This window comes from Solanum dulcamara, chromosome 1, assembly GCF_947179165.1.
Source record: "Solanum dulcamara chromosome 1, daSolDulc1.2, whole genome shotgun sequence".
Taxonomy (NCBI): domain Eukaryota; kingdom Viridiplantae; phylum Streptophyta; class Magnoliopsida; order Solanales; family Solanaceae; genus Solanum; species Solanum dulcamara.
The window spans coordinates 55,817,450-55,844,181 of record NC_077237.1 but is presented as its reverse complement, the minus strand read 5'-3'; the positions used below and the strand labels follow the sequence as shown (position 1 = coordinate 55,844,181).

The 26,732-nt window shown below is 38.5% G+C and overlaps 2 long non-coding RNA genes across 3 annotated transcripts; one reads left to right on the top strand and one right to left on the bottom strand.

Moving 5' to 3' along the window:
* Positions 1-221: 221 nt before the first annotated feature.
* Positions 222-6,900, bottom strand: LOC129888171 (uncharacterized). Of its 2 annotated transcripts, none has more exons than XR_008766603.1 (2): positions 6,687-6,900; positions 222-815 (listed from the first exon to the last, which is right to left on the bottom strand). It is a non-coding gene; the product is annotated as an uncharacterized LOC129888171 (long non-coding RNA). The 2 variants fall into 2 exon arrangements; XR_008766597.1 differs by lacking the exon at positions 6,687-6,900 and adding an exon at positions 1,981-2,176.
* On the top strand, positions 2,940-5,920 carry LOC129888160 (uncharacterized). Its single transcript, XR_008766588.1, has 3 exons — positions 2,940-3,029; positions 4,551-4,677; positions 4,773-5,920. It is a non-coding gene; the product is annotated as an uncharacterized LOC129888160 (long non-coding RNA).
* Positions 6,901-26,732: the final 19,832 nt, after the last annotated feature.

Below are 26,732 nucleotides of genomic sequence, written 5' to 3'. Positions count from 1 at the left end.
TATATATATTTTTTCTGTATCAACTAAGCAAGGCTAACAAATATAGTCATAGCCACCTTAGCAAATCAATCCCCTTTCCCTGTAAGGTTCACAGTCATACTTTACTTCTTTTTCTTTTATTATACACAAAAAAACTCCCTCTTCAGATTACAATTATGAGCCACATTCGATAATTGACTAGAAAATCAAATAACATGCTCAAAAAAAAGTAAGTCACTCAATAATGAAAAATCTTCATAAGCATACGATTTTCAAACTACAATCTTCATTTAAATGTCACAACCCTAGAATTAAAACGTTTATCCACTCATGATTTGATTACGAAACAAAGCATTCATGAATAACATATATATATTGAAAGGAAAAGAAAGAAATAATACAAAGAAACCTACAGAAATATTATTCTTCTCCCCTTTCTTTGCGTACTAGGCATGATAATCCTAAAAAACATGTTTCAAATGTATAGATAGAGTTCCCAAATAAAGAGGGATAAAATACCCTTCATTAAAATAGAATGCAAAAACTACCTGATTTATACCTTACCCTGTTGCACAGCGCATGCGGTAGGCCATTTGTCCAGTGGACTTCTTTCTTGTTTTCATTATGCTTCACCAAGGCTAACTCAACGAAAGTCGCGTAGCATGGCGCTTCACAGTTACTTTAGCAATATTCTTCCTTGATTTTTCTTCACTTTAATCTCTATACTTGGTATTGCGCCTTCGAGCTAACTCTACAATTCTTTTGTGACTCCTAAGACTCTGAAACTCTAATAATCCATCTTTTTGGCTCTAGTTTTCTCATTCTTGTCCTACATACTATAAACAATCAACATAAGCAAAATTCATAAAATGATGTTCAAAGTGACTATAAAAGCATTAAGTGGGTGTTCAAATTCACTTATATTTAAGTAATTTGTGACTTTTAAACTCTTTTTTTTTTATTTTGGAGACATTTGGAAAAGACAAAAAGTATTTGTAACACTTTTTTTAGGATGAAAAAGTACAAAATAAGCTAAAATAAAAAATTGGGTATTCTCAACCTATGGCTTTTAGCTTTTAGCTTGATAAACTACTTAAAAAGTCAATCTAAGCACCCCAAAATGTATGGTCAATGATGGAGAACCATATAAAGTTTTAGCCTCACATCAACACACGTCACTTAAGTTCTTGATCACCTTCAAACAAGCTTTAAAACTCAAGGCCTAGCTTCTTACATAATATAATACTCGCAGAACAACCCAAATTGAATAGGTCTACTCATGCCAATAATGCAACAATCACAAACATCAAGCCGTATTACCCATGGAATCTTTTAAAATTCAAATCTCGCAAATGACCTTCATCAAAACAGCCCAACCCTTAGAACTGACTCAATCCATTTAATCATTTGCAAATATGTTTGTCTCTTCACTTAGAAGATCAAATTCGTGTCAAGTATGTGCCCTCACAATAAGAGAGTTTAAAAATACTAGCTCACCACAAGAATAAATAAATCACATACATGAACATAAAAATTAATTGATTCGCGTTCATTTCCAGAAAGATTTTCACATGAATCATACATAACAAATTGTATGCTTGACTTTAGCCTATTTAATCAAATAATTCAATAAAGTAAATGTTTAGGATTATGTAGGGCTTATACGCTTGTAATGTAGGCTAAGAGAAAGTATGAATAATTTAGCTATAATAGTGACTATCCTCTTTAAGCAATTTAAAACATCACACTTTTGACTTGTTAAGTGCCCTTTCTTCAACTAACCAATTCTTCTTTTTTCCTCTTCTCCACTCATTTTCCTTCATGTTTTCTTAACCTCCGCATCTTCTTTAAGAATATTTTCCTAGACACTAGCAAAGAATAATTCAATATATTACTATTATTATCATTTTTCTCTTTTTTTCAATACTAGTGTTACATGTAAACTTATTAGAACATGCAACATCAATGTTATTCCTTTAATTTCCATTTTAAACCGTCTACCTTTTTGTTCCTTTTCACTCCCCAATCTCTTTTAAGCGCTCAATGCAAGTCTTAGTTCTTTCAGGAGTTAGAGGACCAACATTTTGTGGTCAATAAGATAAAGGGGATACGACTTCAAATGTGGCTACCAAAAAGAATTGTCCATAGGATCAATAGGACTAAGGTCTAAGGATATAGCATATGGGTAGGCACCAAAAGATTGTGTAAAAACAAGGCTAACGAAAGAAATGATTGCGTCACTTCCTAAACATATTATTTTTTATTCCGCTTTGCAAAAACACTAGAAAAGTTCTAGGCATCAGCATGAATGCATGAAACAACAACTAATTCACCTCACAACACACATGATTCATGTTCAACAACAACCAATTCATGTGGATTCAAGTTAAAAAGACAATAGAAAGAATTCAATATTAAGCCAATTTTCACGCTCCACACTACTAAGAAACTGCCAAAAAACGACAGAACAAAAAGTGATGGACTGCGTCGCAAATAAAATGCGACGGAGAAAACGATGTTGTTCGTCGTTTTTATTTATTTTTAAAAAAATTTTAATAGGAGCGACGGATAGTGACGCCTAGTCCGTCGCTTATTTTGACAGGTTTTTCTGCTAAAATTAAATATTACTTTTATATAAATATTTTATATATTTTATATAAAAATAATTATTTATAAATTAAAAATATTATGACTCCGTCCGTCGCTTTTAATTTTTTTATAGTTTTTTTTTTACATAGCGACGGACTGGGTCGCTAAGTCCGTCGCTACTGGTCAAAATTTTTGGTGAACATATTTAAAATAGCGACGGACGGTCAAATATTTTTAGAGACGTTGTCCGTCGCTCTTTGTTAAATATGTTCAACACACAACATATTTTTTTCAGTTCTCTCTCTCTCTCTAAACTCTTTCTTCTCTCTGCCTTCTCTCTACAAATCCGTTGCCATACCGCCTCCCACCGTCGTCCCCCCACCCCCTTCGCTGTCCTCCATCAGTCAACCGCCGTCATCGCCGTCTTGTGGTGCTTTAGGAGTATTATTCATTTTTAAGAGGTTAGGGCCTAAACCTAAAATTAAATTTTAATTTTTTTTATTTGTCATTTGTTAATTAGTTGATTACATTTAGTTTGTTATAGTTCATTTGTATATTGGATTGTAAAATTAGTGAATGTAGTTATAGTTTTGATTTTAGGGCTTAATTTAGATTTGGGTTGTTGAATTAGATTGTAAATTTTTTAGTAATTTGTGATGTTAGTTAGTTAATTAGGTGATTACATTTAGTTTGTTGTAGTTCATTTGTATATTGGATTGTGAAATTAGTGAATGTAGTTATAATTTTGATTGTAGGGCTTAAGTTAAATTTGAGTTGTTGAATTAGATTGTAATTTTTTTAGTAATTTGTGATGTTAGTTAGTTAATTGGTTTATGCCATTTAGTTTGTTGTAGTTTATTTGTATATTGGATTGTAAACTTAGTGAATGTAGTTATAGTTTTGATTTTAAGCTTTAAGTTAGATTTGAGTCTTTTGAATTAGATTGTAAATTGGATAGTAATTTGTGATTTAGTAGTTACTTAATTAGTTTATTTCATTTAGTTTGTTGTAGTTTGTTTGTATATTGGATTGTAACTTGGGAAGTTTTGAAGTTTGAAACTTAAAGAAAAATATTGGAACTTAATTAGAGGCTTGAGTTTTAGGATTTTAGAACTTATAATTAGAAAAATTTAGATACTTGAATTTTAGGATACTTAAATTTAGAAGTTGAACTTAATTAGAACTTTGAAGTTGAAATTTTTGTTTACTTTAGAAATTTTGTTGAGATTAAACTTCATTTTGAACTAATTAAGCTAATGTTGAACTTTAGAATAACTTAGATACATGAATATAGGAAATTTTGAAGTTTGAAACTTAGAAAAATATTGGAAATTGGATACTTGAATTATATATACGACTTTAATTTAGAACTTATAATTAGAATAACTTTGATACTAATTTTGAAGTTTAGGTTTGTATAATATTTGAAATCTTTAGACTTTAGAATTAATTAAGCTAAGTAGAGTTAGATATTTAAAGTCATGAAGTTGAACTTTAGGACTTTTGAAGTTAAACTTATAAATTTTTTAGGTTTGTATAAATTTTGAACTCTTTAAACTTTATAACTAGTTTGAATAACTTAGATACTTGAATTTTAGGATATTTTAATTTATAACTTCAACCTGAATGTCATGAGGTTTGAACTTTAATTTTTACTTGAATTAATTATAACTTGATTAATTAGAAATTAAAATTAATTATTACTTGAATTAATTTCTACTCCATCTCCCGGATCTCAGTCTCCTCACATATCTAATTTGAGACTTAGAGATTCTATTGATGAGACTTAGAGATTCTGCTGTTAGAACAAAGGCATTACATGATGTGTCTAGGTTAGCTCCTGGGCAGAGGGACAGACTTTTGGAGAGTCATGATTGAGCCTGATGGATCCTCATAAGTTTAATATTTTATTTATTTATTTATTTTTGCTAGATTAATAACTTATTGATGATATAATTACATGTTTATTATGTGTCTTGTAGGTGACATCCTTCGAAGGATGTTGCTAGGGCTCTTCAGGAGAGTGTTAGGAGGCTATATATTGAGCCCTATCACTCTTGTCGGGAGATTCCAAACAGTATTTGTCAGGCAATGTTTAATGAATTCAAGGTATATATATGTTTAAATCTAGTTTTTTAAGTTACGTTTAATATTTTTACTATACTTTACTTAACTAATTATTTCACGTTATTCATTTTTTTCAGACTTTATGTATCTGGGAGCCAAGGTACAATATGGTCATTGCGACCACTTTTGAAAAAAAGCAAGCGTCAGATTGTCTAGTTGGCTAAAGAAAGCTAGGGATGATTGAGCATCTTCGAGTTGGATGCTGCCTCATATATTTGAAGAATTATGCCGGTATTGGGATATCGAAGAATTTAAGGCCTTGTCCGATCAAGGAAAAAAAGCAAGAGCCAGCCTAAAGGGTGGCTCATTGCACACCGGAGGTGCAAAGAGTGTTGGTACGATTCGGAGGGAGATGGTAATATTTCTAAATTTTAAGTTTAAATTCATTTTGTGAAATAAATTATTTCATAAAATATTATTTCATTAATTGTATTTTTATTTATAGGAAAAAGAATTGGGACACACTCCCTATCGCCATGAAATCTTTAAAAAAAACCATGTGAAGAAAAAGACTAATGAGTCGGATCCGAATGAGTGGGTGGAGGAAAGGGCCGAACGAGCCTATGCAAGTTATTTAATATATATTATAATATATTTTGATTCTAAGTTTTATTTTTAATATATATATATATATATATATATATAGTTTGATTATAACATTTATTTTCTAATATGCAGCAAGATTATGAGCGGCACGTACGTGAGATGGGAGATTCGATTCAGCTAACGCCTAAACAGTCCACTCAAATTTGAACAGAAAAAGTGTTTGGAGGCAGCCACAAGGGCCGAATATATGGAATGGGCTCTAGGAATAATGTACGACGACTCCAATCAGGTTTAGAAGGTATTGGATCGTCGCGTCAAGCTGAGGCCATTGACGGAGTTCAGATAGCTACAATGTCTCAGCAAATTGCAGAACTTACATGCGCATTGGCAGAATTAGAGAAAAGAAGAATCAAGGATCAAAAAAGTATGAATGAACAAGTTGAGCAAATTAAAGAACAAGTGTTCAACCTCGCCCTTCAGCCTCCACTCCGTTATTCAAGAGCGTCCACTCCGGATGATTCCGATGATAGTGATGAATATATGGAAAATAGGCCTTAGGGCTCCCTATGTTAGTTTATGAACATTTTGAATTTTTTTTGTTAACTTTGAAACACTTTAAATCGTTCTAAATTATGATTTTATTCATTTTAAGTGTTTAATTATATTTGTTATTATGTATTTTGCGGATTTTGTTTGTTGTTATTTGTGTTTGAATGGGCTGAATTGAATACAATTGAATTGAATTTTGATTGTAGGTGGGCAGCAAAAACTGCAGATTTCTGCTGTCAAAAGTGTTGCAGAAAAGCGACGGACAGAGTCCTTTAGTCCGTCGCTTTTCTGATTTTTGTTTTTATATTTTTCCAGAAAAGCGACGGACTAAAGGACCCTGTTCGTCGCTCTTCTGCAAAATTTTCAGATAAACAAAGCGACGGACGAAGACTAAATGTCCATCGCTTTTTATTAAATATTTTTTTTAAAAAAAAGAAGACGGAGTCCGTCGTTTTTTTTATATATATTTTTTAATTAAAAAAATTAGGAGCGACTCAGTCCATCGCTTTTTACGACTCTGTCCATCGCTCCTTCAAAAGCATCGAGCAAAAAAGCGACGGAAGTGACTACATCGCTTTTCTTTTCCGTCGAGTTTGACAAAAAAAGCGACGCAGTCCATCGCTTTTTTGCATCGTTTTTTGGCAGTTTTTAGTAGTACCAAACCTAAGGTAGAGCGACTGCCACTCGGTGCCTTACTTTTACCGAGCAAACCAACAGAAAACTAACAATCTGAGTCCTGCTGATGCTTAGAGCGGTAAGGCCGTCATATATTCACTATCAACAAAGAAGAATTGTGATTTTAATTGGGCCGACAAGGCCACAATACACGATGATAATAGCTCAACACATATAAGTACAACTAAATTAGGCAAGGCCATTGTTTGAGAAATACTTACCATATACAACACAAGTTTGCAAGCCTCTTGGAGTGTGAAATCTAACATAAGATCGGAACAAGACCCAAACATACCCATTAACTATGCATAACATAACTCATAACAAGCCTCTGACTCAATAGTTTCGGAAGAAGTGGAGTCTATCAACCAATCCGCTGAACTTAGCGATTAACCATCTACGGCGGATCTTTATGTGGACTTGTAGTCATGTAATGTAGCGCCACCAATAAAGGGAGATGTTAGTATGAAATAATATATTAGTATGTAAGGAATAAATAACATATGAAAGACAACAACAATTAATAAAAACTAGAGTCAACCTAGAGAAACTCTAGTAGGTCTCGTATTCACACGTAATACATGCATACTTATAACTTAATAGCCTCCGCCTTATCTTCTTAACATCGTCCAGGGCTTATAGAAGTAACATAATAATATATCTTACCTTACGAGCAACATCAAAGGCTCGTATGAAGAGTATAATAATTAAGCATCATCAAGGTTCGTAGAAGTAATATAATAGCATAGAATTATCATGGGATCACAAGAATGTCATATAAGTATCTTTACCTTACGAGCATCGTCAAGTGATCAGATGAATAATATAACAATTGGTCATTGTCAAAGGCTTTATGGTTATAGAGTATTAGCTTCTCATATGCATAAATAATACATATAAAATTATGTATAGGAATGACTCAGTGACTTCTTCTTATTTATGAATATTACATCGACTCGGTGACTTCTTATTTATAAATATTAAATCCTCAACTAAACTATTATAAATAGATGAACGGTTATAAATAGACATTTGTTACGTATCGATATACTTTTTACCTTCAGACTTAGACACGAATAAAGACTAGACATTTTTCTTGGTCTAACTCTTTTGATCGCATCAAGACTTAGATGTGAGTAAGAACATAATATTTCTCTCGAGATGACTCTTCTGATTACTTTCCTGACTCAAAAATAAACAAGGACTCAACTCGACATTAGTCTTAATGCTACTCTTTGACTTGATATCAAGAATTAGACGCAAATAGAAACTCGATTCTTTTCTTGATGTAACTTCTCTCAATTAATCTCTCGATACACCTCTTTATGGATTAACTCTTTTTATTAGACTTGAAAGGATTATATATAATAGAAACTTGACATCAATAGGACATCATCAAGCAAGGAGTATACTAACCCGAAACCATCACGAATAGAGTACAACAACAACATATCAAGTGAAATCCCACAAGTAGGGTCTGAGGAGGGTAGAGTGTATGCAGACCTTAGAACTACCTCATGGAGATATTGAAGTTGTTTTCGAAAGACCCTCGGCTCAAAAGTACATGTCTCGAGAAAGAGAGAACAATAATATATATATATACATACTATATCGGCTAAAACAAGAAGCGCTGCAAATTCTACAAGACAAAAACGAAACCAATATCAAAAAATGACAGTCAGAGTGGAGTAACAACACAACTAAACTGTCATGCCTAGACCTAAGACCAACCCTAAACCGCCACAGGGCAATACAACATTCTACCCCTGCTAGCCTTCTACCTTTACTAGCCTTCTACCCTAATACGCGACCTCCACTCCTTTCTATCTAAGGTCATCTCCTCGGTGATACGAAGTTGCGTCATATCATGTGTAATCACCTCTCCCTAATACTTTTTCGATCTACCCCTACTCCTCCGCATAGCCCCCAAATCCAACCGCTCGTACCTCCTAACTAGGGCTTCAAAAGTTGTCATCTTAGAACTCGTGACTACCGACTTTGCTTCCATCTTCGCCGTCATATAAATACCTTTAAGACTACACTTCTCAGCCTTATCCATGCACTCCAACCACTCTGTATAGGCCACCTTCTAATTAGCTTTCACTTTGTCTTGAACTTCTCCATTCCACCACCAATCTCCTGGGCAACCACCAAAGATTTCTCTCGATACCCCTAGTACCTCAATTACCAGTAACTGCATTTATAATGCAATCAGCAGTCGTGTCCTATATGTTGTTCACATCCCCGCTACTACTCGAGGCCCCCATACCAATTAGCTTCTCCCCCATCTCCTAAGAAAGGGTAGGGGTTAGCCCCTCCTAATCTAATCCCCGATCAATCATACAGGATCTTCTTCTCCTATCCCTCTTAATCTCAAAATTCATCACTAAGAGCCTATGTTGAGTAGTAATATTTTTGCTTATAATAACCTCACAATCCTTATAAAGGCCTCTATCCCCCTTCCGAAAGAGTAGGTAATCAATCTGCTTCCTAACTACCATGCTGCTAAAAGTAAAAGCTTTAGCAAACTACAGGAGAGATGTCCTGCCACCATTAATTTCCCCAAAACCAAAGTCTCTATGGACATCATCAAAACCACTAGACATTGTTCTGATATGACCATTGAAATCTCCACCAATGAAAATCTTTTCAATATCGGTATACATGTAACGCCCCTCAAAATTCTTCCCTAGGATTTAGACCGTTCTTGTATTCGTGCAGGGTCAAACCCAATTATTTAGAAGTGTGTGCTTGAGTTAAGATGATTCCCTGAGTAATTGAGGAGTATTGTAGGTGATGTGGGGTCACGGAGGACCCCTAGGACCGAGCTAAGACCAAAAAGATTCATCGTGGCTAAGTTTGAAGAGGAGTTCGCATAAGGGGTTGACTTCTAACGACCCTACCTTTTGATATATGATGATCTGAGTGGACCATGACCTATTAAATTAATGGTCGTCGAGTCTTCTTTCCAACGCCACCAAGAATGTAAATTTTGGAGTTCAGAGTCGAAAGATATGACGATCCTAAGATGAACTAGTACAACAGAGTTTCCGGCCTGGGTTGCAATTGCTGGAAAACTGGGCGTGGCGCTGCAGTGGCACAATGCACCACTATTGCGCCAGAAACATGCCTTAATAGTTTGGGCTCTGGCGCGGCGCGCCACTAAAAGGTGTACAGGGTTTTTTAAGCCAATTTCCATAACCCAAAAAATATTAGCCTTGGCGCTATAAGGGCGCGACGCGCCACTATCACGCCAGAAACATGCCTCAGTAGTTTGGTCCTTGGTGCGGCGCGCCACTACGAGATGTGTAGGTTTTAGGCGTAATCAGCCTGGCGCTGCAATGGCGCGATGCGCCACTATCGTGCCAGGTGCATTTTTGCCTATTTTTTAGAACTTTGAGAAGGGGTAATTTGGGAATTATCCCAAATTATATATGTATTACCCTTGGTCTTTTGGAAACACATTTTTACAGCCTCACTCTCTTTCTAAAAGCCCTAGGAGCTTCTCTCTCTCTCTCTTCTTCTTCTTCTTCTTCTCCATTTCCAATAAGAGATTGTTCCAAGAGCTTCAAGACTTCAAGCTTTCCATTGAAGACCCAACAACAAGGTTTCTTCAAGAGTCTATTCTAAGGTATGTAAGGCTATCCAAAACATGGGTTGAGTCCACCTATGTGCCCTACTCTTGCTTTAAGGTTAGATGTTCATGAAAAATGGAAGTTTCTTGGTATGGTTATGTTTGTATGAGCTTTGTCCCCTATTTATTTGACTCTATATGTGTTGATGTTGTTGAGCTAAAAAGTTCTTAAAATGGGCCTTTATATGAGTATGAGTTGATGAAGATGAGTTGTTAAATATATTTTATTGATCTTCTTAATTATGTAGATTATGATAAAAGATGCTATCTTCTTAAAAATATTGCCTATTATAAAGTGTCGATTTAAAGTCTTGAAGTTGTGATGAGTCTCAAAGATTTCTCAATGAATGGAGGAAATGATTGGTTATGTCTATATGTTGCTATAAATGTGCATTTAAATTTCCTTGAAATATATGATTGAGATTGATCGGATAGTATGATTGAGAGAGATTTGATCATGATAGAGTTGATGAGTTGACAAGGTTGTGATGAGACTTGTCGATGTGATTGATTGAATATATAAATGAGTTGAGATTCCGAGTTGACTGATTCTTCCTTGATGTTCGTTGTATTCGGCCATTTTACATACTCATACATTCCATGTACTGACGCCAGTTGGCCTGCATCATTTCATGATGCAGACACAAGTACTAGAGATCATCAACCGGCACTCCGTTGAAGATCCACATACACTTCCTGTTAGTTGGTGAGTCCTCCTAGTTCCCGGGGGATGTTAAGCCTTCTTGTATAGTTTTATTGTCATTTCTCTTATTTTGATTTTTGGTAGCCATGGACTTGTCATTGGCACCTTTTAGACTTTGATAGAGGCTTCATAAACTGGAGTGTGGGGAGGTTGAACAGTTATTTTGAGGAGTTTTATTATATTTGTTTGTTGAGCTGATGAACGTTTGGCCTTCGGCCTCCATATTGTGAATAGTATTTCATTAATTGAGAGTCCGCTAAGAGAATGTGATTGAATGAATGTGTGAATGGACCAGGTGGTTCGCTCTGAGGTCAGAAATGGCCTTCGGGTGCGGTTACATCTAAGGTACCATCCCAGGGCGTGACAGAGTATCACCTAGTATCGAGTTGGACTAGTAATGATTCCCGAGGTTCCAGAACTGCTTGCACCCGTAGGATTTGCCTTAATTATCCCTAGCTAGATGATCCACATATAGCTCATGCTTGCTTGGAAAGTTGGACAACCTCTTTTCAGTGTGGGAAAGATACCGGACTTCATGTTATAACTCATATGGTTTATGTTGGTTAATGGTATTTCTCACATTGCATATTTTGATTATGATTTTCTTACGAATAATATATTGACCATGTTTTATGCTTCTAATGATGTTTTAAAGAATTATATCTTGTCTTAGTTTGTTCATTGTATTATCATGTTTTAGGTCTTGATAGTACTCTGAGTTAGACTGAGTTGAATGATATATGATTGGTCCCATCTAAATCATATTCTTGTTTAGACTTAGGACATTTGAGTGAGTTATCCTGTATATATATATATATATATATATATATATATATATATATATATATATATATATATATGAGTTGAGATTCCGAATTGACTGATTCTTCCTTGATGTTCGTTGTATTCGGCCATTTTACATACTCGTACATTCCATGTACTGACGCCAGTTGGCCTGCATCGTTTCATGATGCAGAGACAGGTACTAGAGATCATCAACCGGCGCTCCATTGATGATCCACATACACTTCCCGCTAGTTGGTGAGTCTTCCTAGTTCCCGGAGGATGTTGAGCCTTCTTGTACAGTTTTGTTGTCATTTCCCTTATTTTGATTGTTGGTAGCCATGGACTTGTCATTGGAACCTTTTAGACTTTGATAGAGGCTTCATAGACTGGAGTGTGGGGAGGTTGAACGGTTATTTTGAGGAGTCTTATTATATTTATTTGTTGAGTTAATGAATGTTTGGCCTTCGGCCCCATATTGTGAATAGTATCTCATTAATTGAGTTTCCGCTAAGAGAATGTGATTGAATGAATGTGTGAATGAACCAGGTGGTTCACTCTAAGGTCAAAAATGGCCTTTGGGTGCCGGTTACGTCTAGGGTACCCTCCTGGGGCGTGACAAACATGGTATCAAAGCCCAGAGTTCAAGTGTCCTAGGGAGTCTATGAAGCCGTATCTAATAGAGTCTTGTTTATGGGTGTGTTATGCAACACACTTATAAGCAAGGGGCTATAGGACATTAAGAATTGTATCCCCTCTTTCATACTCTGAATTTGTGTGATGGAGTTAAACTCTATGAAACTTCCCTTCTAATTCGTGCATTTATACGTTACAGATAATGCCTTCAAAACGTACTGCTAGCCAAAGGAATGTTGATAATATAGAGATGCCTCAGTCTGAGGTACGCCCGACAAGGGCTAGAGGCCGACCTGCGAGGTATGCGGAGGCGCCCCAAGTGTCTGCTACTCCACCTGCACCCACGTCAGAGACGGAATTTAGAGGGGCGATTGCAATGCTCACTCAACTAATGGCTGCCCGAAATGGTAACCAGAGTTTACCGACTCTTAGCTCTAGTTCTCAAGAGCCATCTGCTGCCACCAGAATTAGAGACTTTCTGAGGATGAATTCGCCTGCATTCACGGGTTCTAAGGTTGATGAAGACCCCCAAAACTTTATTGATGAGATATGGAAAATTCAGAAAGCTATGCATGCTACGGAGGTTGAGGGGGTTGAGTTGGTGTCTTATCAACTCAAGGATATGGCCAACATCTGGTATAACCAATGTGAGCAAGGCAGGGGTGAGGATGCTGAACCTGCTCTGTGGGATGAATTTGAAGGAGCTTTTCTTGACCACTTCTTTCCCCGAGAATTGAGGGAAGCAAAAGTGGAGGAGTTTGTAAATCTAAAATAAGAAGGTATGACAGTTAAGGAGTATGGTCTGAAGTTCATCCATCTGTCCAGGTATGCTCTAGAAATGATCCCAGATATGAGGTCAAAGATGAGGAAGTTCGTCTCCGAATTAGGGAGGCATGTGAAGAAGGAGTGCAAAGCAGCATTGTTGATCTCGGATATGGATATTTCCAGATTAATGGTGTATGCTCAACAGGTAGAGGATGAGAAAAGAAGAGACAGAGAAGAGTACCTGAGTAAGAAGGTAAAATCAGCGGGCCATAAGAGTGAACAGAGGCAAAATAAGGGCAACAGGTCCTTCTCCCAAAAGAGGCCTTCCAACTATGCCTCATCTACCGCCAGTGCACCTATGCCGCAGAACAGGTACGATCGGCAGGGTCAGAATCGCCATAATTTCAGACCCCAGGGTTCTCAATCACAAGCTAGCGTGGGTCAAGGTTCGCAAGGGAAGCCACCATGCGTCAAGTGTGGTAAACTCCATTTGGGAGAGTGCAGAGCGGGGAGGGCCGGTTGTTATAAATGCGGCCAAATGAACCATTTTTAGAGAGAGTGTCCAGCATGGGGAGACAGGGCCCAGTTCTCTACTACCGCACCACCGACTAGGGGTGAGCAGAGGGGCACTACTTCAGGCACGAGGGGAGGTACGAACAGTTTATATGCCCTGGGTAGTCGCCAAGATCAAGAGGACTCTCCAAACATCCTGACGGGTATGATTTGAGTCTCTTCTCTTGATTGTTATGTATTGATGGATCCGGGTGCCACCCTATCCTTTGTAACTCCTTACTTGGCTAGTAAATTCAATAAAATTCCTGAATGTCTTCTTGAGCCTTTCAGTGTAACCACTCTTGTGGGTGATTCTGTCCTAGCTGAGAGAGTCTATAGAGATTGCACTGTGTCAATTCATCACAAAGATACCTTGGCTGACTTGGTTGAGTTGGACATGGTTGATTTCGATGTGATCCTTAGCATGGACTGGCTTTATGTTTGTTATGCCTCTATTGATTGTAGGACTCGGGTGGTTAAGTTCAAATTCCCGAACGAAGCTGTCATAGAGTGGAGGGGTAGTCCCATTATGCCTAAGGGTAAGTTTATTTCTTACCTTAGGGCCAGGAAGCTAATCTCAAAAGGGTGTATCTATCACATTTTCCGAGTGAAATATGGCAATATTGAGTCTCCATCCCTTGAGTCGGTTCTGATTGTCAGTGAGTTTCTGGATGTCTTACCTGAAGATTTGCCTGGAGTCCCTCCTGATAGGGAGATTGACTTTGGGATTGATATTCTTCCTGATACCTAGCCTATCTCAATTCCTCCATATAGAATGGCTCCAGCCGAGTTGAAGGAGTTGAAAGAACAGTTGAAGGACTTGTTAGATAAGGGATTCATTAGGCGGAGTGTCTCTCTATGGGCTGCTCCGGTCCTATTCGTGCGAAAGAAGGATGGGTCCCTTAGAATGTGTATTGACTACAGGCAGCTAAACAAGGTCACCGTAAAGAACAAATACCGTCTCCCCAAAATAGATGATTTATTTGATCAACTTTAGGGTGCCACATGTTTCTCAAAGATAGACTTAAGATCCGGCTACCATCAGTTGAAGGTGAGGGAATATGATATTCCAAAGACTGCTTTTCGGACTCATTATGGCCACTTTGAATTTTTGGTCATGTCCTTTAGGTTGACAAATGCCCCCGCAACTTTCATGGATCTCATGAACTGGGTGTTTAAACCGTATCTTGATATGTTTGTGATTATATTCATAGATGATATTCTGGTCTACTCCAAGAATGAAGAGGAGCACGCCTAGAATCTTAGAGTCGTTTTACAAACCTTGAGAGACCAGGTATTGTATATGAAGTTCTCTAAATGTGAATTTTGGCTTGCATCAGTGGCCTTCTTAGTCCATATTATATCTGGAGATGGCATTCAGGTTGACGCTCAGAAGAATAAAGCGGTAAAGATATGGCCCAGACCCACATCCCTGATGGAGATAAAAAGCTTCTTGGGTTTGGCCGGCTATTATTGAAGGTTTGTAGAGGGATTCTCATCCATATCATCACCATTGACTGAGCTGACTCAAAAGAAGGCTAAGTTCTAATGGTCCGATGCTTATGAGGAGAGTTTCCAGAAATTGAAGGCCAAGCTAACCACTGCTCCTATTCTAGCATTGCCCGATGGAATAGAGGGCTTCGTGGTCTACTGTGATGCATCCAGAATTGGCTTAGGATGTGTGTTGATGCAAAGGGGGAAGATGATAGCCTATGCTTCGAGACAGCTTAAGGTTCATGAGCGAAATTACCCAACTCATGAGCTTGAGCTGGTAGCTGTGGTGTTTCCGCTTAAAATCTGGCGCCACTACTTATATGGAGTGCATGTTGATGTATTCACCGATCACAAGAGCTTACAATATGTCTTCAGCCAGAAGGAACTCAACCTGAGGCAAAGGCGATGGCTTGAGTTACTCAAGGACTACGACATGAGCATCCTCTACCATCCAGGTAAAGCTAATGTTGTTGCTGATGCTCTTAGCAGGTTGTCCATGGGTAGCACTGCCCATGTGGAGAAGAGAAGGAGGGAATTGGCGAATGAGGTACATAGATTAGCCCGATTGGGAGTTCGACTCGAAGATAATAATGAAGGTGGAGTAAAGGTTCGAGATGGGGCTACATCCTCACTTGTAGCAGAGGTAAAAGAGAAACAAGATCAGGATCCCATCCTCCTCCGGTTGAAGGAGTTGTTCACAAACAAGGGGTGATGGTTTTCACCAAAGGGGGAGATAGTGTGTTGAGGTACCAAAGTAGATTGTGTATACCTGATGTCGATGATGTTCGAGAGAGGATTATGGTCGAAGCGCATAGTTCCAGATACTCTATTCATCCAGGATCCACAAAAATGTACCATGACTTGAGGGAAATCTATTGGTGGAGTGGGATGAAGAGGGATATTGCGGAATTTGTTTCCAAGTGCCCGAATTGCCAACAGGTGAAGGTTGAGCATCAAAGGCCATGTGGTTTAGCCCAAAACATAGAAATTCCAGAATGGAAGTGGGAGATGATCAATATGGACTTTATTACAGGCTTGCCGAAGTCCCGAAAGCAACATGATTCCATTTGGGTGATTGTGGATAGAATGACGAAATCAGCTCACTTCTTGGCAGTTAAGACTACTGACACCGCAGAAGATTACGCAAAGTTGTACATTCAGGAGATCGTCAGGTTGCATGGGTTCCCTTTGTCTATCATCTCAAATAGAGGAGCCCAATTCACTTCCTAATTTTGGAAATCCTTTCAGAAGGGATTAGGTTCGAAGGTGAACTTGAGTACGACCTTTCATCCCCAGAAAGATGGCCAAGCAGAGCGCACCATCCAGACATTAGAAGATATGTTGAGGGCATGTGTGCTTGACTTCAAGGGAAATTGGGATGATCACTTACCTCTCATAGAGTTTGCATATAACAATAGCTATCATGCAAGCATTCAAATGGCTCCTTATGAAGCCTTGTATGGAAGGAGGTGTTGATCGCCCATTGGGTGGTTTGAAGTTGGTGAAGCCGAGTTGATTGGGCCTGACCTTGTTCACCAAGCCATGGAGAAAGTGAGAATTATTCAATATAGGATAAAGACAGCCCAAAGCCGCCAAATATCTTACACCGACGTGAGGAGGAGAGACTTAGAGTTCGAGGTGGATGATTGGGTGTATTTGAAAGTATCACCCATGAAGGGTGTCATGAGGTTTGGAAGGAAGGGGAAGCTTAGTCCTCGGTATATTGGTCCTTACCAAATTTTGAGGGGGATTAGGAGTGTTGCTTATGAGTTGGAGTTACCCTCGGAGTTAGCTTCTATTCATCTGGTATTCCACATTTCGATATTGAAGAAGTGCTTAGGCAATCCTTCGTTGGTAGTCCACATTGATAGTATTGAAGTTAAGGATAGCTTATCCTATGAAGAGGTTCCGGTCCAAATTCTTGATCGCTAAATTCGCAAATTGAGGACCAAAGAAATCGCCTCAGTCAAAGTCCTTTGGAGAAACCAACTTGTTAAGGAAGCCACATGGGAAGTGGAGGAAGCCATAAAATCTAAATATCCACATCTATTCATGCCTACCGAGGGGAATGTTGAAGGTAATGTCCATTTCCTTGACTTGAATTCATTTGTGCATTTTGAGTCTTGATTGATAATTGTTTAAGAATTTGATTGATTGAATGACTGAATTCTTGATTTTGATTTGCGCCTCAAGTCCATTCTTGGTTACTCGTCATTCGAGGATGAATGATCCCAAGGGAGAGATAATATAACGCCCCTCAAAATTCTTCCCTAGGATTCAGACCCTTCTTATATTCATGCAGGGTCGAACCCAATTATTTAGAAGTGTGTGCTTGAGTTAAGATGAGTCCCCAAGTAATTGAGGAGTGTTGGAGGTGATTTGGGGTCACGGAGGACCCCTAGGACCGAGCTAAGACCAAAAAGATTCATCGTGGCTAAGTTTGAAGAAGAGTTCGCATGAGGGGTTGACTTCTAACGACCCTACCTTTTGATATATGACGATCTGGGTGGCCCACGACCTATTAAATTAATGGTCGTTGAGTCTTCTTTCCAACGCCACCAAGAATGTAAATTTTGGAGTTCGGAGTCGAAAGATTTGACGATCCTAAGATGAACTACTACAGCAGAGTTTCCAGCCTGGGTAGTAATTGCTGGAAAACTGGGCTTGGCGCCGCAGTGGCGCGACGCGCCACTATCGCGCTAGAAATATGCCTCAGTAGTTTGGGCTCTGCCGCGTTGCGCCACTTAAAGGTGTGCAGGTTTTTTCAAGCCAATTTCCATAACCCAGAAAATATTGGCCTTGGCGCTATAAGGGCGCGATGCGCCACTATCGCGCCAGAAACATGCCTCAGTAGTTTGGTCCTTGGCGCGGCGCGCCACTACCAGATGTGCAGGTTTTAGGCGTAATCAGCCTGGCGCTGCAATGGCGCGATGCGCCACTATCGCGCCAGGTGCAGTTTTGCCTATTTTTTAAAACTTTGAGAAGGGCCAATTTGGGAATTGTCCCAAATTATATATGTATTACCCTTGGTCTTTTGGGAACACATTTTTGCAGCCCCACTCTCTCTCTAAAAGCCCTAGGAGCTTCTCTCTCTCTCTTTCTTCTTCTTCTTCTCCATTTCCAACAAGAGATTATTCCAAGAGCTTCAAGACTTCAAGCTTTCTATTGAAGACCCAACAACAAGGTTTCTTCAAGAGTCTATTCTAAGGTTTGTAAGGCTATCCAAAACATGGGTTGAGTCCACCCATGTGCCCTACTCTTGCTTTGAGGTTAGATGTTCATGAAAAATGGAGTTTCTTAGTATGGTTATGTTTGTATGAGCTCTGTCCCCTATTTATTTGACTCTATATGTGTTGATGTTGTTGAGCTAAAAAGTTCCTAAAATGGGCCTTTATGTGAGTATGAGTTGATGAAGATGAGTTGTTAAATATATTTTATTGATCTTTTTAATTATGTAGATTATGATAAAAGATGCTATCTTCTTAAAAATGTTGCCTATTATAAAGTGTCGATTTAAAGTCTTGAAGTTGTGATGAGTCTCAAGGATTTCTCAATGAATGGAGGAAATGATTGGTTATGTCTATATGTTGCTATAAATGTGCATTTAAATTTCCTTGAAAGATATGATTGAGATTGATCGGATAGTATGATTGAGAGAGATTTGATCATGATAGAGTTGATGAGTTGACAAGGTTGTGATGAGACTTATCGATGTGATTGATTGAGTTGATTGGATGGAGTTTATGAGCATTGAGTCTTAGGAGGAGTATCAAGCACCGAATTGGGCAAGAGTATAGTCCATTCTCAAACCCAATAACTACGTCGCCAAATGTAGGGGGGATTGAACCGTTAAAGTCGGATGTTTCCCCGAGATATTTGTCCTGACATTATAGGACTTGGTTGGATTGGATCCATGATTGGTTGACTCATTCATGCCTTGGCAAAGTATGAATGGATGCAGTAACAACGTCGGCTTGTTGTATTGTCACTGGCTCATAAGTGATGGTTTTCGGATAAGAGAAACTCCCAAATAGGTCTTGATAGTACTCTGAGTCAGACTGAGTTGAATGATATGTGATTGGTCCCCTCTAAATCATATTCTTGTTTAGACTTAGGACATTTGAGTGAGTTGTCCTGTTTATATATATATATATATGAGTTGAGATTCCGAATTGACTGATTCTTCCTTGATATTCGTTGTATTCGGCCATTTTACATACTCATATATTCCATGTACTGACGCCAGTTGGCCTGCATCATTTCATGATGCAGAGACAGGTACTAGAGATCATCAACCGGCGCTCCATTGAAGATCCACATACACTTTCCGCTAGTTGGTGAGTCCTCCTAGTTCCCGGAGGATGTTGAGCCTTCTTGTACAGTTTTGTTGTCATTTCCCTTATTTTGATTGTTGGTAGCCATGGACTTGTCATTGGCACCTTTTAGACTTTGATAGAGGCTTCATAGACTGGAGTGTGGGGAGGTTGAATGGTTATTTTGAGGAGTCTTATTATATTTGTTTGTTGAGTTAATGAATGTTTGGCCTTCGGCCCCATATTGTGAATAGTATCTCATTAATTGAGTTTCCGCTAAGAGAATGTGATTGAATGAATGTGTGACTGGACCAGGTGGTTTGGTCGGAGGTCAGAAATGGCCTTTGGGTGCCGGTTACGTCTAGGGTACCCTCCCGGGGCGTGACAATACCTCTCACTACCTTATCCAAATCTTCCCAAAAGAGCCTTTTGACTTCCTCATCTAGGCTCACATGAGGTACATACACACTCACAACATTCACAATAAGCCTGCCTATAACCAACTTAATAGTCATTATCCTATCACTGATCCTATTTTTCTCCACCACACACTCTCTTAGATCCGTGTCAACTAGAATACCTACTCCATTTCTATCTCTTGAGCTTCTTGAGTACCATAATTTAAACCCATCCACATTTCGAGCTTTGGTACCTACCTATCTAGTCTCCTGAACACAAGCTATATTAATCTTTCTCCTCTCAAGACTCTTCACTAGCTCTATGGACTTCCCCGTAATTGACTCTATGTTCCAAGATCCTACTCTCAACTTAAGAAAACCCATCCCCCTCTTACCACTATTTCCCCTTGCCTTCCACCTCAATCGCGGACATGACCCTAATCCACCATCAGTTTTTAACGCCACTAAAAAAATATAAACTTCAAAGTGATAAATTGATAACAAATAAATCAAGAGAGTACAAGCAACAAGATAATAAATGACAATATAGAATGTAGACTAGAGACAACACTCACTAACTATTGAGAAAGTATGCGAAATCAAGAACACTAGTCAACAAGTGATGAAAGAGGAAAGAAAAGGCAAAACAATAAAGGTAAGACTAAAACAAAAGCACGAACAATAGAAGCAAATTGATCAAAGGCCTGAATAGTAGTTGGGGCACAAGGGATCAACTTGGAGAAGGAAAGGAAACGTAGAACTTGGACGTCACCAGAATCTTCTTGGAGCTGCTGGAATCTGGACAACCTGTTTTACCGAAAATTGCACGACAAAGAGTTGGTCGAGATGGCAAGCTGTTGAAGATGAGAAGAAGTTTGGTGATGCTTGGTCGCTTTTTTTCTGGTGTGGGTGGTCATCGACGAGATAGCCAGTGATGCCACCATCTCTTTCCTGTTTGTTGCCTAGGGTTGCGTCGAACAAGGAAGAAGGGAAGAGAGAGAAGAAGAGGGAGGAGAGAGGACAAGAGGCAGAGAAAGAGAGGGGATAAGAGAGATACCTAGGATGGTCCTTGGTGGCCTTCGGCGTAAGTGCGGTGGATGCGAGAGAGAGGTAGCCGTTATCGGGGAAGAAAGAAATTGGTGGAGAGAGAATCAGAAACAATAAAGCCCCTTAAGATTTTTTCAATAAATATTGACGTAATAAGGAATTCATGCCGAAACTAAAAGGGTATAGCCTTTATATTATCATCATCCTTCTAGGGTAATATAATCCAACAAGTTCTCTACATGATTGAGAACTTCAATATTGTTCTTCGATGTAATGACACAAGCACCTCTAGAGAGTAACACAACCCTTTCCCAAATGAACTAGAAAACTCATAAAATTACTTTATGCAGAGTAACAACTTCCTAATATTGTCTAGTGAGTCAAAATTAAGAAAAAAAAATCAAATATTCGTGTAACTCGAGAAGAAACAAAGAAGAGGAACCTTACATGAATATTTCAAATTTAGAACCCCGTCTAAACATTTCTTTAGACCACAACTTCTGATTTACAATAATTTTAAGACTACGTGATGCAAATGTTAGAGAACTAATGCGGGATTTCCTAGATTTTACCTTGAAGAAGATCCCACCTCTTAATCCTTTAAGAATGAATGATTTCTAGAGAGAAAATACGTGTTTTCCTTTTGGGATGAATAAAAATGAGTGTGTCTATATATATACATATATATACACACACTCCCTCTATCCCATTTAATGTGGCACTCTTTCCTTTCTAGTACATCCCAAAAAGAATGTCTCCTTACTATAATTAGAAACAATTTAACTTTAAAATTTCCTTTTACCCTTAATGATATGATTCTTAGCCACAGAAATTTTCAAGGATTGTTTTAGACCAAAAATTTTAATTCTTCTTTTTTTTTCATAACCATCGTGTCAAATTAAAGGGAGCCACATATAGGATAGAGTACGTGTGTATATGTGTGTGAGTGACATATCCACCCTTATAGCAGTGCCTCACAGCGCAAGGATCATAGCGAAGCTGTTGTCTTCACTGGGCAAAGGACTGATAGTTCGATGTAAAAAGATTATACCTTTTTTATCTTGTGCTAGATTCGAATGGTTTGATGTTCTCAAAATTAGACTCAAAGACCTTTAATTTGTAAGATAATTGAAAATCTAACTTCCTATAGTTTGGGGGATATGCTCTTTCAAAATTGGATAGTATGTGAAATTATTTTGAAATACTCGGTGCAATGGAGCCTTAACTTGAATTTTTGTTTTAACGCTTTCTTTGGCCTCCAATATTTATTTAACACTTCTAAAACCTTCATACATCATTATCAAGCCCTGACTCTATACCCTGAACTTAACGACACTCAGTACCACCACAGGCCCGAAGTAAATCCTTTACCTGGCATGCTATTAAATTAACACTAAACTATGCAGAAGCTGAGAAATCATAGTAGTAATTGGCTAAACCATTGAAAAACAAAATATAATATTCATAATTTCATAACTGAAACATTTGAGACAATTTTCAAAACTGAGCTGAAAACAACTGACTAATAGTGTCTAAATTAAGCCTCTAACATCTTAATTGAATAAGTCTACCAAGACAACATCATGGGCTACCTGTAAGCAAAACATATTTCCCTTTAAATAGGTATGCGTTAGAGTTTAGGGTAGAGTATTCTTTAAGAACTCTAGATGAAGTTGAACTCGTCTTGTAGATGTCACGACCCAAGCTACACTCTAGACGTGACACAGTGAATAGAATCCGAAAAGACCCTAAACAAGCCTCTTAGCATAAGCATGACATAAGATAACGAGATAATCAAATAAACTGAAATGTGGAAGATAAGTCTTAATAGAATTCTTGTCCTAGCATAGAAATATCTTAACAAAAGACCATAGGTTGAAACTAAGTCTGACATAAGCCTCTAGTACCATAGCTAAGATGCTAGGACATGTCCCTAACTAACTCAAAATTTGAATGGAAAGTATAGTCTGAATGAAAATCACATGAAACATGTCCTCGAAACATGAGAAATCACTACTCAACAGACAATTGATATGAATCATGGAATAATTGTGGGCGTGAGTAGGAGCGTCGTGACCTATGTTATATAATAATATAAGCAAAAGTATGTGGTCAGTACTATAATGTACTGATTATGGAGAATGTGCAGCCATGACATAAAACATGATAATACAATGAACAAACTAAGACAAGATATAATTCTTTAAAACATCATTACAAGCATAAAACATGGTCAATGTAATATTCGTAAGAAAATCATAATCAAAATATGCAGTATGAGAAATACCATTAACCAACATAAACCATATGAGTTATAACATGAAGTCCGGTATCTTTCCCGCACTGAAAAGAGGTTGTCCTACTTTCCAAGCAAGCATGAGCTATATGTGGATCATCTAGCTAGGGATAATTAAGGTAAATCCTACGGGTGCAGGCAGTTCTGGAACCTCGGGAATCGTTACTAGTCCAACTCGATACTAGGTGATACTCTGTCACGCCCCAGGAGGGTACCCTAGATGTAACCGGCACCCGAAGGCCATTTCTGACCTCAGAGCGAACCACCTGGTCCAGTCACACATTCATTCAATCACATTCTCATAGCGGACTCTCAATTAATGAAATACTATTCACAATATGGGGGCCGAAGGCCAAACGTTCATCAACTCAACAAACAAATATAACAAAACTCCTCAAAATAACCGTTCAACCTCCCCATACTCCAGTCTATGAAGCCTCTATCAAAGTCTAAAAGGTGCCAATGACAACCCCATGGCTACCAAGAATTCAAAGTAAAGGAAGCTACAACAAAATTATACAATAAGGTTCAACATCCCCCGGGAACTAAGAGGACTCAGCAACTAGCTGAGAGTGTATGTGGATCTTCAACGGAATGTCGGTTGATGATCTCTAGTACCTGTCTCTGCATCATGAAACAATGTAGGCCAAATGTCGTCAGTACATGGAATGTACGAGTATGTAAAATGGCCGAATGCAACCAACATCAAGGAAGAATCAGTCAACTCAGAATCTCAACTCATATATATGTATATATACAGGACAACTCACTCAAATGTCCTAAGTCTAAACAAGAATATGATTTAGACAAGACCAATCACATATCATTCAACTCAGTCTGACTCAGAGTACTATCAAGACCTATTTGGGAGTTTCTCTTAACCGACAACTATCACTTATGAGCCAGCGACAATATAACAAGCCAACGTTATTGCCGCATCCGTTCATACTTTACCAGGGCATGAACGAGTTAATCAATCATGGATCCAATCCAACCAAGTCCTATAATGTCAAGACAAAACTCTCGGGGAAGCATCCGACTTTAACGGTTCAATCCCCCCTACGTTTGGCAACACAGGTATTGGGTTCGAGTATGGACTATACTCTTGCCCAATTCAGTGCTCGATACTCCTCCCAGGACTCAATGCTCATAAAACTCCATCCAATCAACTCAATCAACTCACATCAACAAGTCTCATTACAACCTTGTCAACTCATCAAATCTATCATGATCAAATCTCTCTTAATCATACTATCTGATCAATCTCAATCATATCTTTCAAAAGAAATTTAAAAGTATATTTATAGCAACATATAGACATAACCAATCGTTTACTCTATCTATTTGAGAAATCCTTTAGACTCATCACAACTTAAGACTTTAAATCACACTTTAAAATAGGCAACACTTCTAAAGAAAATAACATCTTTTATCATAATCCACATAGTTAAGAAGGTCAATAATACATATTTAACAACTCATCTTCATCAACTCATGCTCACACAAAGGCTCATTTTAGGAACTTTTTGGCTCAACAACATTAATACATATAGAATCAAATAAATAGGGGGGCAAGGTTCATACAAACATAAACCATACCAAGGAACTCCATTTTCATGAACATCTAACCTCAAAGCAAGAGTAGAGCACATGGGTGGACTCAACCCATGTTTTAGATAGCCTTACATACCTTAGAATAGACTCTTGAAGAAAACCTTGTGGTTGGGTCTTCAATGGAAAACTCAAACCTTGAAGCTCTTGGAACTCTTCTTGTTGGAGAAAGTTTTGGAGAGGAAGAAGAAGAGAGAGAGACAGAGAGAGATTTCTAGGGCTTTTAGAGAGAGAGTGGGGGCTGAAAAATGTGTCTCCAAATGCTCAAGGAGGATACATATATAATTTGGGATAATTCCCAAATTGCCCCTTCTCAAAGTTCTGAAAAATAGGCAAAAATGCACCTGGCGCGATAGTAGCGCATCGCGCCATTGCAGCGCCAGGCTGATTACGTCTAAAAACCTGCACATCGGTTAGTGGCACGCCGTGCCAAGGACCAAACTACTAAGGCACATTATTGGCGCGATTGTGGCGCATCGCGCCTTTACAGCGCCAAGGCCAATATGTTCTAGGTTCTGGAAATTGGCTTAAAAAACCCTGCACACCTTATAGTGGTGCGCCGCCCCAGGCTTGAAAATCCCTATAGTGCTAGTTCATCTTAGAAAACTCGATGACCTTTAATTTGATAGGTCGTAGGCCACCCAGGTTGATGTTTTTCAAAATATAGGGTCGTTAAAAGTCGACCCCTTATACGAACTCATCCTGAAACTTAGCCACGACGAACCTTTTTGGTCTTAGCTCAATCCTAGGGGTCCTCTGTGACCCCACATCACCTCCAACACTCCTCAATTACTCGGGGACTCATCTCAACTCAAGCACACACTTCTAAATAATTGGGTTTGACCCAGCACGATACAAGAAGGGTCCAAATCCTAGGGAAGAATTTTGAAGGGTGTTACATTATCTCCCCTTTGGGATCATTCGTCCTCGAATGACGAGTAACCAAGAATGGACTCGGAGTACAAATCACAATCAGAATTCAGTCAATCAATCAAATTCTCAATCAATTATCAATCAAGACTCAAAATGCACAAATGAATTCAAGTCAAGGAAATGGGCATTACCTTCAACATTCTCGTCGGTAGGAACGAATAGATGTGGATATATAGATATTATGTCTTCCTCCGCTTCCCATATGGCTTATTCAACAAGTTGGTTTCTCTACAGGACTTTGACTGAGGCGATCTCTTTGTTCCTCAATTTGCGAATTTGGCGATCAAGAATTTGGACCGGAACCTCTTCATAGGATAAGCTATCCTTAACTCCAATACTATCAATGGGGAATACCAACGAAGGATCGCCTAAGAACTTCTTCAACATCGAAATGTGGAATACCGGATAAATAGAAGCTAACTCTGAGGGTAACTCCAACTCATAAGCAACACTCCCAATCCGCCTCAAAATTTGGTAAGGACTAATATATCGAGGAGTAAGCTTCCCCTTCCTTCCAAACCTCATGAGACCCTTCATGGGTGACACTTTCAAATACACCCAATCATCCACCTCGAACTCTAAGTCTCTCCTCCTCACGTCGGTGTAAGATTTTTGGCGGCTTTGGGCTGTCTTTAGCCTATCTTGAATAATTCTCACTTTCTCCATGGCTTGTGAACAATTTCAGGCCCAATCAACTTGGCTTCACCAACTTCAAAACACCCAATGGGAGACCTACACCTCCTCCCATACAAAGCTTCATAAGGAGCCATTTGAATGCTTGCATGATAGCTATTGTTGTATGCAAACTCTATGAGAGGTAAGTGATCATCCTAATTTCCCTTGAAGTCAAGCACACATGCCCTCAACATATCTTCCAATGTCTGGATGGTACGCTCTGCTTGGCCGTCTATCTGGGGATGGAAGGCCGTACTCAAGTTCACCTTCGAACCTAACCCATTCTGAAAAGATTTCCAAAATTAGGAAGTGAATTGGGCTCATCTGTCTGAGATGATAGACAAGGGAACTCCATGCAGTCTGACGATCTCTTGAATGTACAACTTTGCATAATCCTCTGCGGTGTCAGTAGTCTTCACCGCCAAGA